Source organism: Scleropages formosus, chromosome 12 (genome assembly GCF_900964775.1).
Source record: "Scleropages formosus chromosome 12, fSclFor1.1, whole genome shotgun sequence".
NCBI lineage: Eukaryota > Metazoa > Chordata > Actinopteri > Osteoglossiformes > Osteoglossidae > Scleropages > Scleropages formosus.
The window spans coordinates 13,124,060-13,136,602 of NC_041817.1; positions in this window are offsets into that span (position 1 = coordinate 13,124,060).

Below are 12,543 nucleotides of genomic sequence, written 5' to 3' on the forward strand. Positions count from 1 at the left end.
ATTTAGAGAAAATTTGGAACAGGGTAATAATGATTTGTTGAAACAAATAGTACTTCTTCCAGCTCGTTCTGGCTGATGTAAGATATAGCGTAGCAGAAAATGATTCCGCACAGGTCAACAAGGAGTTATCTGTTTTTTTGCAATCTGAAAACGTGGTAATCCATTTCAAAGGCTGTACTACGATATAAATTGTGGAAGGATGTCTTCCCCACCGCTGTCAGAGGAGGAGAGTACGCCACAGCTTTGTCAGCATACTGCGAAGACCTGAAGCCTGACTAGAGTGTTTCCTAAGGATCACTTGTGCTTATTTACCGCTTGCATAATGACATGGTTTACAACAATATTGCGGAAGGTCACATGCTGCAAGGTACTTACATCACGCTTTCATTTGCATTTGTTCATTTCCTTGGCACTTTTCTGCAAACTAACTTACAGTGCTAATCTACCTCACAATAATTTACCCATTAGGGGAATTTTGCTGGGGGAATTCAGAGTAAGTACCTTCCTCAAAGGTGCAATGGCTGGAGGTGGGATTTGAACCCGTGACCATTGGCTTCAAAGTGAACAGGGCTAACCCGTGGTACCTCCTGCCCCTTACGTTTTCTTCTCCGGGTCGATTTTGATTTACTTGTATCGATCTGTATTTGTGACATCGGCTACCGCGCAAACTCACATCGGTCCGGTTTGAGCTACCTTTCGAACTCCTCCCGATCGTGAACCTGTATATCTTGTTTTCAGCTTCGGTGAGGTTTCATCTCAGAGTCGGAGGGTGCTGACGCCGTGCAGCACGCGGGGTGTTCCCAGATGAGATGCTGCTGTGTCCTGCCTGCGAATTGTAGTTGAGGAGACAGGGAACATCTTTCGTCCAATTTGTATTTAACTGTGGCCTAGGGCCCTCTCTGTTCGCACTCTGTTTGTCTCCATTAATTTCCCAACTTGCTTGCTGGGTACGCTTCTGAAGCTACACAGCCGCGGGGGGCTGCAGCTATTAGTAAGTGAGCCCGCCGGGTCTCTTTGAACACGCCATTCATTTATTTAGTGGGCACGGTAACATGAGGTGCCTTCGAAGGCCTTTGCTGTGTCACCCGGTGCATAAGATGACTTGTTACCGCTGCCAAATGTGGGGACAGGTGACCTCACGCAGGCGAACGGAGAGGATGATGAGCACTATTACAATTCGTTCACGTTTCTCGTTCTTCCGGGCAACACTTTGAGGCAGAAAGCTCACTGTTATCGAGCGAGGTGCCACATGCCCGCGTACGGACGAGCCCTTAATGGGAATAAACGGCAGCGGAATGAATCGGAGAGCTCGCAGAACCGGAGAGAACTATGAAGGTGTCGAGAGTAGAGTTTTTCTAAAGCCACAGTTACCATCATCTCCATCTTTCGGCTCAAACACCTCGCCCACACTGCGCTTTGGTGCCTAAAATTGTAAAATGTGGATATAGCCTACTTACTGTATATATTTGTCACATTTTAGGCATCAATGCATTGAAGTAATTTTGTCATATTTTTAGATGGAGATGATTATGTACGAGGGGCGCGGTGGCGCAGTGGGTTGGACCGCAGTCCTGCTCTCCGGTGGGTCTGGGGTTCAAGTCCCGCTTGGGGTGCCTTGCGACGGACTGGCGTCCCGTCCTGGGTGTGTCCCCTCCCTCTCTCCAGCCTTACGCCCTGTGTTGCCGGGTAGGCTCCGGTTTCCCGTGACCCCATGTGGGACAAGCGGTTCTGAAAATGTGTGTGTGTGTGATTATGTACTTGAAGACTATATGTAAACCACCAAGAGGTTCTGAGTTATGCATGTCTCTAAGTAGTATGTAATTACGTCCTGTAGCCTGTTCATCATATTATTGCCATTATTTTATAACCCTCTGGCGATTCAGTATGAGCTAAAAAATATTTTTGTTTTTGAAGATTATAGGGATTTTTTTTTTTCTTTAGCCCTTTATCACACATTCTTTTGAACAAGCAAACGTGTGTCTTTTGGATGTATTGTGTCAGTTGAAAGTGCTCAGGCTAAAAAACTAAGGAAGTGCAGCTTTCTTCCAGGCATGGAGAAAAATTTATCATTTTTCACACACTTCAGTCAGAGACTTCCAACAAAGTGATGTATATTTCTGTATTCACATTTTCTTTTAATTTCTTAAACATTATTTTCCAAGAGAGAGTGTGGTGGTGCAGTGGTGCAGTGGGTTGGACCTGGTCCTGCTCTCTAGTGGGTCTGGGGTTTGAGTCCCGCTTGGGGTGCCTTGCAGTGGACTGGCATCCTGTCCTGGGTGTGTCCCCTCCCCCTCCGGCCTTATGCCCTGAGTTGCAGGGTTACGCTCTGGTTCCCTGTGACCCCGTATGGGACAAGCGGTTCCGAAAACGTGTATGTATTTTCCAAGATGATTTGGGGCTCCAAAGATGCTAAAGTGCATTCAACAAGAAAGAGCTACACACACACATTTTCAGAGCCGCTTGCCCATACGGGGAACTGGAGCCAACCCGGTAACACAGGGCATAAGGCCGGAGGGGGAGGGGACACACCCAGGACGGGACACCAGTCCGTCACAAGGCACCCCAAGCGGGACTCGAACCCCAGACCTACTAGAGAGCAGGACCAGGTCCAACCCACTGCACCACCGCGCCCCCTAGAAAGAGCTACAAAAACATAAAATGATCAAAAGTGCAAATTATATTTTTTGTATCACTGCTTCTGTGCTACATTTCACCAATATAATAACTTATGCATCTAATTATTCAAGTATATATATAGTGAAGAGGGAAAGTTCTGCTGTGCTTATAAATTAGATTATTAGAAGTTGGTTCTGGAAATTACTTTATGTTACTAGCCAGTAACATCTCATGACATCATTTTCCCCTCCGCTTAAGATACTGAGTTAGACCACAAGGGAAGGTCATTTGCGTTATGCTTTTGGTTTAGTTTTTAAAAGGGTAATATATAGGAGTTTTTTCTCTTTCCAAGATTACAGTTTTTTTAATATCGATTTATTTTTTAATATTTTATTTAGAATTTTACTTAAGGTACACTGAGTGACTACAGACATGTCCTACACTATGACACTCGCTGTGCTAAAAAAATAATTTTTGTTTTAATTTTTTATTTAATTGTTCACTATTAGGGGGGTGCGGTGGCGCAGTGGGTTGGGCCGCAGTCCTGCTGTCCGGTGGGTCTGGGGTTCGAGTCCCGCTTGGGGTGCCTTGTGACGGACTGGCGTCCCGTCCTGGGTGCGTCCCCTCCCCCTCCGGCCATACGCCCTGTGTTGCCGGGTAGGCTCCGGTTCCCCGTGACCCCGTATGGGACAAGCGGTTCTGAAAATGTGTGTGTGTGTGTGTGTGTGTGTTCACTATTAGGGGGGCGTGGTGGCGCAGTGGGTTGGACCGGGTCCTGCTCTCCAGTGGGTCTGGGGTTCGTGTCCCGCTTGGGGTGCCTTGCGACGGACTGGCGTCCCGTCCTGGGTGTGTCCCCTCCCCCTCCGGCCTTCCGTCCTGTGTTACCGGGTTGGCTCCGGTTCCCCGCGACCCCGTATGGGACAAGCGGTTCTGAAAATGTGTGTGTGTGTGTGTATAATAATACTTTTACAGGTGGGGGGGCACAGTGGCGCAGTGGGTTGGACCGGGTCCTGCTCTCCAGTGGGTCTGGGGTTCGTGTCCCGCTTGGGGTGCCTTGCGACGGACTGGCGTCCCGTCCTGGGTGTGTCCCCTCCCCCTCCGGCCTTACGCCCTGTGTTGCCGGGTTAGACTCCAGTTCTCCGCAACCCCATATGGGACAAGCGGGTTAGAAAGTGTGTGTGTGTGTGTGTTTGTGTGTGTATTATTTTTGAATGCCTGGTTCAATACACAATTTCTGAAAAGTTATAATAAAATTAGATTATTACTTGGTGTATGGTTTCTTAAGTTTAAGATGCACATGCACTCTAAATATCTCATGCACAAAACAGATTTACATTCCTGCTTTCGAAGAGGAACAACTGATTAGTTTTTGAAGTCTTAAAATCAGCCAGTTTGGCTGAAATGTCATTTTCCACACAAGAAAGGTTATTTGTGTGCCAAAGTTTACAGACAGGACGTCTACATTCTTCGTAGACATAACTGTTTACTCATCTTTTTTCCTCAGGACTGTAGTTTTACATTTTTAGTAGAACAATTATAATCTTTACATGATGTTTTATCAAGTTTATACCTCTGCTCACTGTAAGTTGCCTGTCTATTGGCAGTCACAGATTTAGATATCAATCTAAGGTTATTGGAAAACTGGAAACCTAGTACTCAAGTTCTTAAATTTTCTTTATTCCACTGAAATATGTGCAGCTTGACATGAGACTTACAAATGTCACAAATGCACGTGTTTGCCGGAGGCTTTGGGGGGGCTCAGGGTTGCCGTCTGACATATTCTTCAATGTTTGAGCGCCAGTTTCTCTCGGCGTTTTACAGCAACTTGAGAGCAATACAGTCAAACCATACCCAGCTAGTCAGCAATCACTCACAAGGAAAAAGGCCAAGCAAAGGACCACAGATAGAGGTAAAAAAAAGAAAGTAATCAATGCAAGAAAAAGCATGTAGTGATCAATCAGTCAGATATTATCAGGCTTCTCATAATGTGGCTTTAAAACTATTTCTGTTCCAAAAGCAAGGAAGACTTTGACAGATTGCACTGGACCGTCCTCTCACTGACATGTGCACCAGTTGTATCTGGGTGGCGTTCTCATTGAAGTGCATTATATTTTTTTCCACGATTCCCTTTGATTTATGAGTTGCGAGCTGGTAGGAGGCAAAAAGACCGCATTGTTAGTTTTCCATGAATGAAAGTAAGCTTTAATTGAAGAATGAAGACATTGTATGAGGCAGCTGAGCTAAGACTGGGGTACAAAGAGGCAAAACTGCTGCTTTTTTGTTTTTGTTTGATGGGAAGTTTTTGTTTTTAGTGTCATGTTTTTTTTTTTTTTTTCCCCCCCTGCTATGCAATTCCTCAGTCCTGCCTCTGCGACCTCATAAATGACCACAGTTTGTTAGCGTGTGAGTCATGGTGATTCACATTTTTGTAAAGATCGCTGTGAATCACTGTGATTTACCTGCGTTTAAAAAGCACTACAAATCACTGCGAAGCCAAGTACAATCCGAACCACCCTGCACAACAAGAGCGGTATATGAACTCGCCTGCTGTGCATCCTTTCCAGCGAGAGGACCTTACCCTGTGTCAGAGCTGTTTAATTACTACCATTAAACAAACTCTACTGAGGTTCTTTCCACTAAGTGACAATGTGTGTATTTATGTCAGCACTTACAAACACATTAAGTACTTTATGATGTGAGAAAATGTTTTAGATCACTAACAAGTGTCCATAGCATATTGACTTCTTGTGTCCTTTTTCTTGCTCAAATCATAACTGCGTTTCAGGACTTCTTTAACATATGAGTTTTGTTTTCGTTCAGTAGCTTCAGCATCTTCAGGGACACAGAAACGGCTTCAGAGAAAGACATGCAGCTTACAGGAGAGACCACCATCAGGGAGAGGCAACTAACTTTAGACTCTGCAAATGGAAATATGATACAGTATGAAACCTCATAAAGTAAAATCCTAACACCATTAATTTCAATATATCTTTTATTTCTTTAAAACATCAAAAAAGGATTTTTATTAAAAATTCTTAGGTATTTGAATAAACAGGGGGCATGGTGGCACAGCGGGTTGATCCGGTGCCTGCCTTATGGTGGGTCTGGGGTTCGAGCCCTGCTTGGGGTGTCTTGCAGGCGACTGGCGTCCTGTCCTGGGTGTGTCCCCTCCACCTTCCAGCCCCATGCCCTGTGTTGCTGGGTTAGGCTCAAGCAGTTATTGACAGTGGATGGATGGAGGAGGAGGTGTTTGAATTTTCTTTATTGTATGACAAATAGTCTGCTTTTCCTTGGAATATTTTTTTTCTTCACTTTTGGTTTTGTAGCAACCCTTTAACGGGCTGATTCGTGGAATAGCGACATAAGTGAAAGCTCAATTTATTGATAGCAGACATGAAATTAACACTGTCAAAAGACTTCACAAATCTGCTTCAAGGGTGTAAACAGCTAGAGTTACTATAATTACTGCTATATTTGCGGAGGAGTCACAGGTGTGCAACACAGCAAACTGTTTTATTAATTCTGAGACGGTTAATTTTGTCCCGCCATGTTCGAATTAATTTCCTTCCAACTCGATTTAAATCTATCACTTTTACTCCGAACAATCTCGCCAATCTCTGCTGCGCCACATACTCTAGAGGGTGTTTACAATGCGTGTTTCCTGTTAAATCTGTATTTAGATAATAGCAAAAGCAGTTTGGAACTTCTACGTTTCAATAAGTTCGAGATGCCTAGTCCATGGAAGATTGCAATTTGTTAAGTTGACTCCAGTACAGCTGCAGCTGAGGCACAATGTCAGTGGTTTAAATACAAATAGAACACTTAAAATCCCCAAACATTTCACATAGATTCGTGTGCGTTGATGGGCATGTTAATGTGATGTTTATTTGTCTTTCCAGCTGTGTGTGTGTCACCAGGTTGTTTCCATCTCATTCAGATTCTCCTGCAGTCTGTCGCTGCCACTTGTTTGTAAACAGTGATGCAACGTCACGTGGCGAAAGATGTTTCCCTGGCAATAAACGCCTGTCACGGTCCTGCGTCGTCAGATGGATGCTGTTATTTTAAGCGTCTCTATACCTGCACAATATATGGGTGCCACATCTTTGCGGGCCACAGTAGGAGGAACTGTGGGGGTGTAAGATTCCTGTTACCAGTGCAGGTAACAATATAAAATAATTTTTATCAGCAAATTGCTGGTTCCCACACACATCATACACAAACGGACAAACCAGCACATGGATAAACACACATTATGCGCAAATAGCTTGCATACAGAAAGACATCAATACGCAGATTAGAGAAAGGCACCGATAAGTATGCTGGATATACAACATCCCAAAGAAGCGCATAAAATTATATAGAAGGTATGTGCTTGTTGTGTGTGGACATGTGCAGGAACATCTTCTGTATGCTCATAATGCCATATATTTTTATCATTCTAAAATGACACAAATCCACAGCCATAAGAGACAAAAGAAACTCTTGAATATCAATGCCTGTGGCAACACCTGTCAGATTGCTGTTGCATTACATTGATTCTATTTGCGAACGCTGGTGAATGAAGGGAAAATTGTGCTTTTATTTTATCAAGGGATGCTGACATTTAGGGAAAAACTGTAAAAATAGAAAAGGACATTTACGCAATGGCACAGTTGCGGCTCTAAATGGTGTGTAACTCTTCCAAAATTCTCACAATGCACTTAGCATTTGAATCATATTTTGCTTCCAGTTTTGCTCTGAGAACAAAGCAGAAACCAGTGCACATAAAATGATGAAGTTGTGATATTGCATGTCTCCCTCTGAGAAAGATGTCAGTAGCTCTTCGCAGGACCGCTTTAGTATGGGGCGAGTTTTACGTCTTCGGTACACGATGGGACGCCACTCTCTACTCTGCGCTCCATACCATATTTACAGTCATACATTTTCTGCATAAGTAATTCCTGTAAACATTTAGAAATCATATTATAGGTTGTTAGTAGTCAGTATTTCATTTTTCAAAGCCATGCTGACACTCAATTTGATTTTATCTCACGTTTCAGAGAGCTACCAACTGGAAAGACACAAGCGCCTGAATAAACGGGTGTGTTGGTTATGAAGACTAAAGTAAATAAATATTCAGCCCTGGTTCCTGTTGCAGCTGCAAGTTCAGAGGTTTTCTCTGTCTGTCTTTGTACTTTGACAGAAATAAAAATCTCATTAAGCTTATGAACCAAGAGGTATGGGGCTCACTTGTCTTAGTCTGTGGCGCAGAATGTTAAAATATTATCCTCAGCATCCTGAAGACTGCATCTCTCGCTTTCCATAGTTGAGGGTGGAGGGGGCCTCTTGTCATCGGGATTAAAAGCACTGCTCTGCCTGCGGGATCTGGCAAACAGTAGGAAATAATTTGTAATTACAGTATACATGTTTTGCTTAGTTGCAGCGGTATTGTTGTCCTATCTAACCCCTTCAGTGAAAAGACCAAATACAAAGGAAGGGTCACATGACATGGATATGGCTGGTGTACAGGGGTAAGACTCTACTGGGAGAGTGGGGAAATTATTACTTTCAGGCAAAGTGTGAGCTCTTGTGCAGAAGGAGCAGGGGGCAAGACTGGAAGATGGCTCTTGGACAGTGAAACCCATGGGGTTTTACACAGGACCAGAATGGAGGTAGAGGACTGGAAGGTGGCACATCAATTCTGAACAAAGACAGCCCCCTCAGTTCCACCCTTTCAGCCCTCCCAGAACCCATACTCTAAGCCATGACTTCTTGTCTCCATGGTAACCACGGTGACAGGAGCAGAACACCCAGCAGGGTTTCACGTATGATCCTTACTGAACTTTATGTCAAGCAGTTCTCTACCTTTCTCTTATCCTGTAAAGATTGTTAGGACTCCTTTTGTGTTTGATCTGTTATAATTTTTTGTTGCTGTTTTTTTGAACGTTGGTGACACCAGGTAGCAAACCGTCATCCGAGCAGATGGTACCTGTTGCTTGTACGGACTGTCCTCCCACGGGATTTTCCACAGTGACCAGTGCTCCTGGTACCAGTCATCCTCAAAAATAGTATATGTCATAAAACCATGCTTAGGGTTCCATGGTAAATTACTTATTATTCTTTATATAGCTTTGTCTAACCCTCAGGTTGCAAGACAACAGCCCTTACCACTACACAGCCCACTATCCCAGATCACATGCAACTGTGCCCCAAATACTTTAAGCACTATGTCTCTTTAAGTCTTTGAAGAGGTGCCTTTTTCAAACCAGACTCTTTCATACAGGAGCCTGTCACTATCTCAGCACATCTTCTCTCTAAGCACTCTGCACCTCTCAACTCATCATTTCCTCACCTGTCATTGACTAGTGCTGGTTTCATTGGCCAGATAGTAATTTAATAGCTTCCCTCTTCTCCCATGTGATTGTATTGTTGTCATTGAGATCTAGGATCACAAAAGCTCAGAGTGGCCAGAAAGCCCTGCTGAAGTTCCCTGTTCTATCACTCACCCATTATGGCTATATGTATTTCTCACACACACACAGCCTGAACCCACTTGCCCCGAGCGGGGTCACGGCAAACCAGAGCCTAACCCGGCAACACAGGGCACAAGACTGGAGGGGGAGGGGACACACCCAGGACGGGACACCAGTCCATCACAAGGCACCCCAAGCAGGACTCGAACCCCAGACCCACCAGAGATCGGGCCCTGGCCAAACACGCTGTGCTACTGCACCCCCTCGTATGTATTTCAGCTATACTTAATATTTATCTTGCCTTAGTACAGCCAGCAGCCTCTGTTGCAACTTCTAAAGGCATGACTGCAAACCCTTTTTTTGACCAAACAGATGTGCCCATACCAAAGTATACAGTTTGATGCCTTCTTCAAAAATCCACAGCCTGGTGTAGCTGGGTCTGAAACTTGGGAAAAGATTGCTTCATGAAAGCTTCAGGAATTTGTTTTCAGAGAATGAAAACTATCTTAAAATGTATTTGTATTTGTGAGTAATTTCGCAATCTGTTACTAAGAACTGGAACGTTCCTCATTTTGATAATATGCATTTTTCTGATTGTCCATGTATACATGGAAAGCTGTGTTTTCACACAAATTCCCTCCAGCATATGTACTGTCCACCTGCCCCGAAGCCTCACACGGCCTCCAACTCAGTGATGGGTATCATATTGATTCCTCTTGAAATCCCTGGACTTTCAGCTGTTTGTTTCATACCCTCGGACTCATCGCCATGGGTAGATTACCTTTCAGCAGCTCGAGAAATAAACAAAAAACACAGAATGTGTTTCTTTGTATTACGAGTCCTTCTCATCATGAATATTGGCCTGTTCAGCGGGCAAGACAAAACAAACTCTACTGGGGTGATATTTGCGTACTGCCACGAGTACCATGTTCCTTTTGTTTTCCTTTCAAATGCGGACACACGCTCCATTTCACTGTGCAACGGCCTGGGCCATTTACAGTAGGCTGCATGCTTCATACAGACAAGGCAAGGAGTTTATGGCCTGCGCTGGCTGGCTGAGACCTGAACATGGGAAGGTAGAGATGGAGAAATCATGGCAACTCACCTGAGCGTGTATTAGGGCAGGGTATGACTCGCAGGGCACGGGTAGATGTGACGTAGGGGCCGTTTAAAGAAGGAGAGAGCAACCAGCTCTTGGAAGATTAAGGTACAGATTCAAGGACTTCGAAACAAGGTAAAAATCCAAGCGCAGGGACCAAAGAGCAAGCAAGGTATTTCCCTCAGGAGTCAGAAACCAAGATTCGTCGGCAGAGAATTCAACAAGGATTCTGTACTTCAGCTACGCGGAGTTATTAGTATTCAAATCTGAAATGAATAAACGCACAGCAGCATGTTGACCTGCATATAATTTAGGGATTGAAGGCAGAAGCTGCAAAAACACTGCTGTGGTAGAGCACTTGTGTGGAATTTACTTGGACCACCAGCTGAAGGTGGACAGGGCTGCGTGTTTCTCCCTCTCTTCCGAGAAAAACAGGCCTCGCTATCACAATACTTCAACCTATGATTATTGTTCTTTAATCACTGTAGCAAAAGGCTAATTTGTCAATTTATATTTATATATGCAAAACCCTTGGCCTATAATTACAACAATGGGAATGAAATAGTGTTCCACGAAGTGGAATTGAATCTCGTCAGCTTTGATTAAGTCATGCTCAACCAAACTACACAAACTGAAAATAACACTGATTCACTTTGATCACTGGCTGCTCTTCATCGAGGAAACAGCTAGAGCCAGTTTTTATGAATAATGAAACAAATATTAATGAGATGTTTTCTCTCAAATGCTATAAACAAGAGACACGTTTAGTTATGCTGTTGTGTGTGTCCACCTATTAGCGGTAAAGCAGAAAAAAGCATATTTATATTTATTTTCAAGATTGAATGTCTGTGTGTATGTGCTTGTATGTGTGTGAATAAGATACAGATTCTTTTTACCCAGGATTCCTCCACTGTTAAGTTCTACAGGCAGAAAGTTTGCATGGATATATACGATACTGTACATTTCTTTACACAGTGGAGACTCGCCGTTGGCTCCGGTGTCCAATAATATCTTACGGACATAAAATGTTCTCTGTTTAAACCTTTATTTCTGCATCACATCTGCACAACTGAATGACAATTTGTCGACAATAGTGTTCTTCTGTGTACGGATTTCAATAAACTGTCAGAACACGCAAAAACTGAAAACTATCGTTTTTAGCATGATTCAAGTACCCATCAAGTTGCCTCATTAATTTGACTTTATTTAACAATTGTTAACTCTAGCAAACGTAGGTGTAACAATCAAGCATTCATTCATAAACCTCCCTGGTAAGCCTTTGTTCAAAACAAAAGCATTCAGAAAGTGTTCTGTAATATTAAGAGGTATGTGAATATCAATATGAAGACACATTTCTTAAGCCCCACGTATATTAGCCATACACTGGATTGTGAAACATCTACAGTTTATAGAGGATCCATGAGAATTGTTAACAACCGTAATTTGGATATATCACTCACTGTTTGAATTAATAAAATTGTATGTCACTTTGAATAAATGATTTTACAATAATTTACACTGTATAATTCGGTAAATTTAATGTGCAAACAATAGCATATAGCAGATATGATTAGAGGTGAGATTCAAACCAACACGGAGACAATCTCCATAGGAAAAATATTTTATTAAAAATCCATTTCAGTTTATAACAGACAGGTGGAATGTGTGTAAATTTTTCATAAGTGTTCCAAATGTAGATTAGGGTTGAAGTCTGCAATAAAACCAAGAACAACATATTACTACACAAAACCAAAAGACAAATGTACAACTCAGTAATAATACTGGGGAAATGTAAAAACTGGACAAAACTAAAAAAAAGCCTAAACAAATAAATATTTAGAGTACACACCAGTGACAAAATATGCAGCAGTCAGTTTGGCAACATTTTTCAATTGTTCAGCCAAATTAATGAAACAGTGCAAAATGGAGAATGGGTGGCTTTCCAACAAGCTCTAGCTAAAATACGTTGCAAAAAGAAACTAATTTATATAAAACATTTTAAGAGTTCATTAAAAAACTTTTTATATGGTATGTTTTAAATATTTACATACAATTTTTTACCAAAAAAGGGTTGTTTCACTCTTATTTATAGTCTTTTTATTTAATTTTGTTTTGTAAAAACTTGAATAAGGCTATCGCAACAACCCAGATTCCATATACAATACAAACTTCGATATATTTACAGTATTTTAAATATTGTGTACGGTGCAAATTATAGTCAAGTGACCACGGGTTGACCGTACAAGAAAGGCATTTTACAATAGTCTGAAGAAGCATTTCCTGGCTAATACACAACAGTGCCACAACTTTCTTGGTAATTTACTAATTTCACAATGTTAATTCAGTTTAGGTTTTCGAGACTATTATGTATTAGCT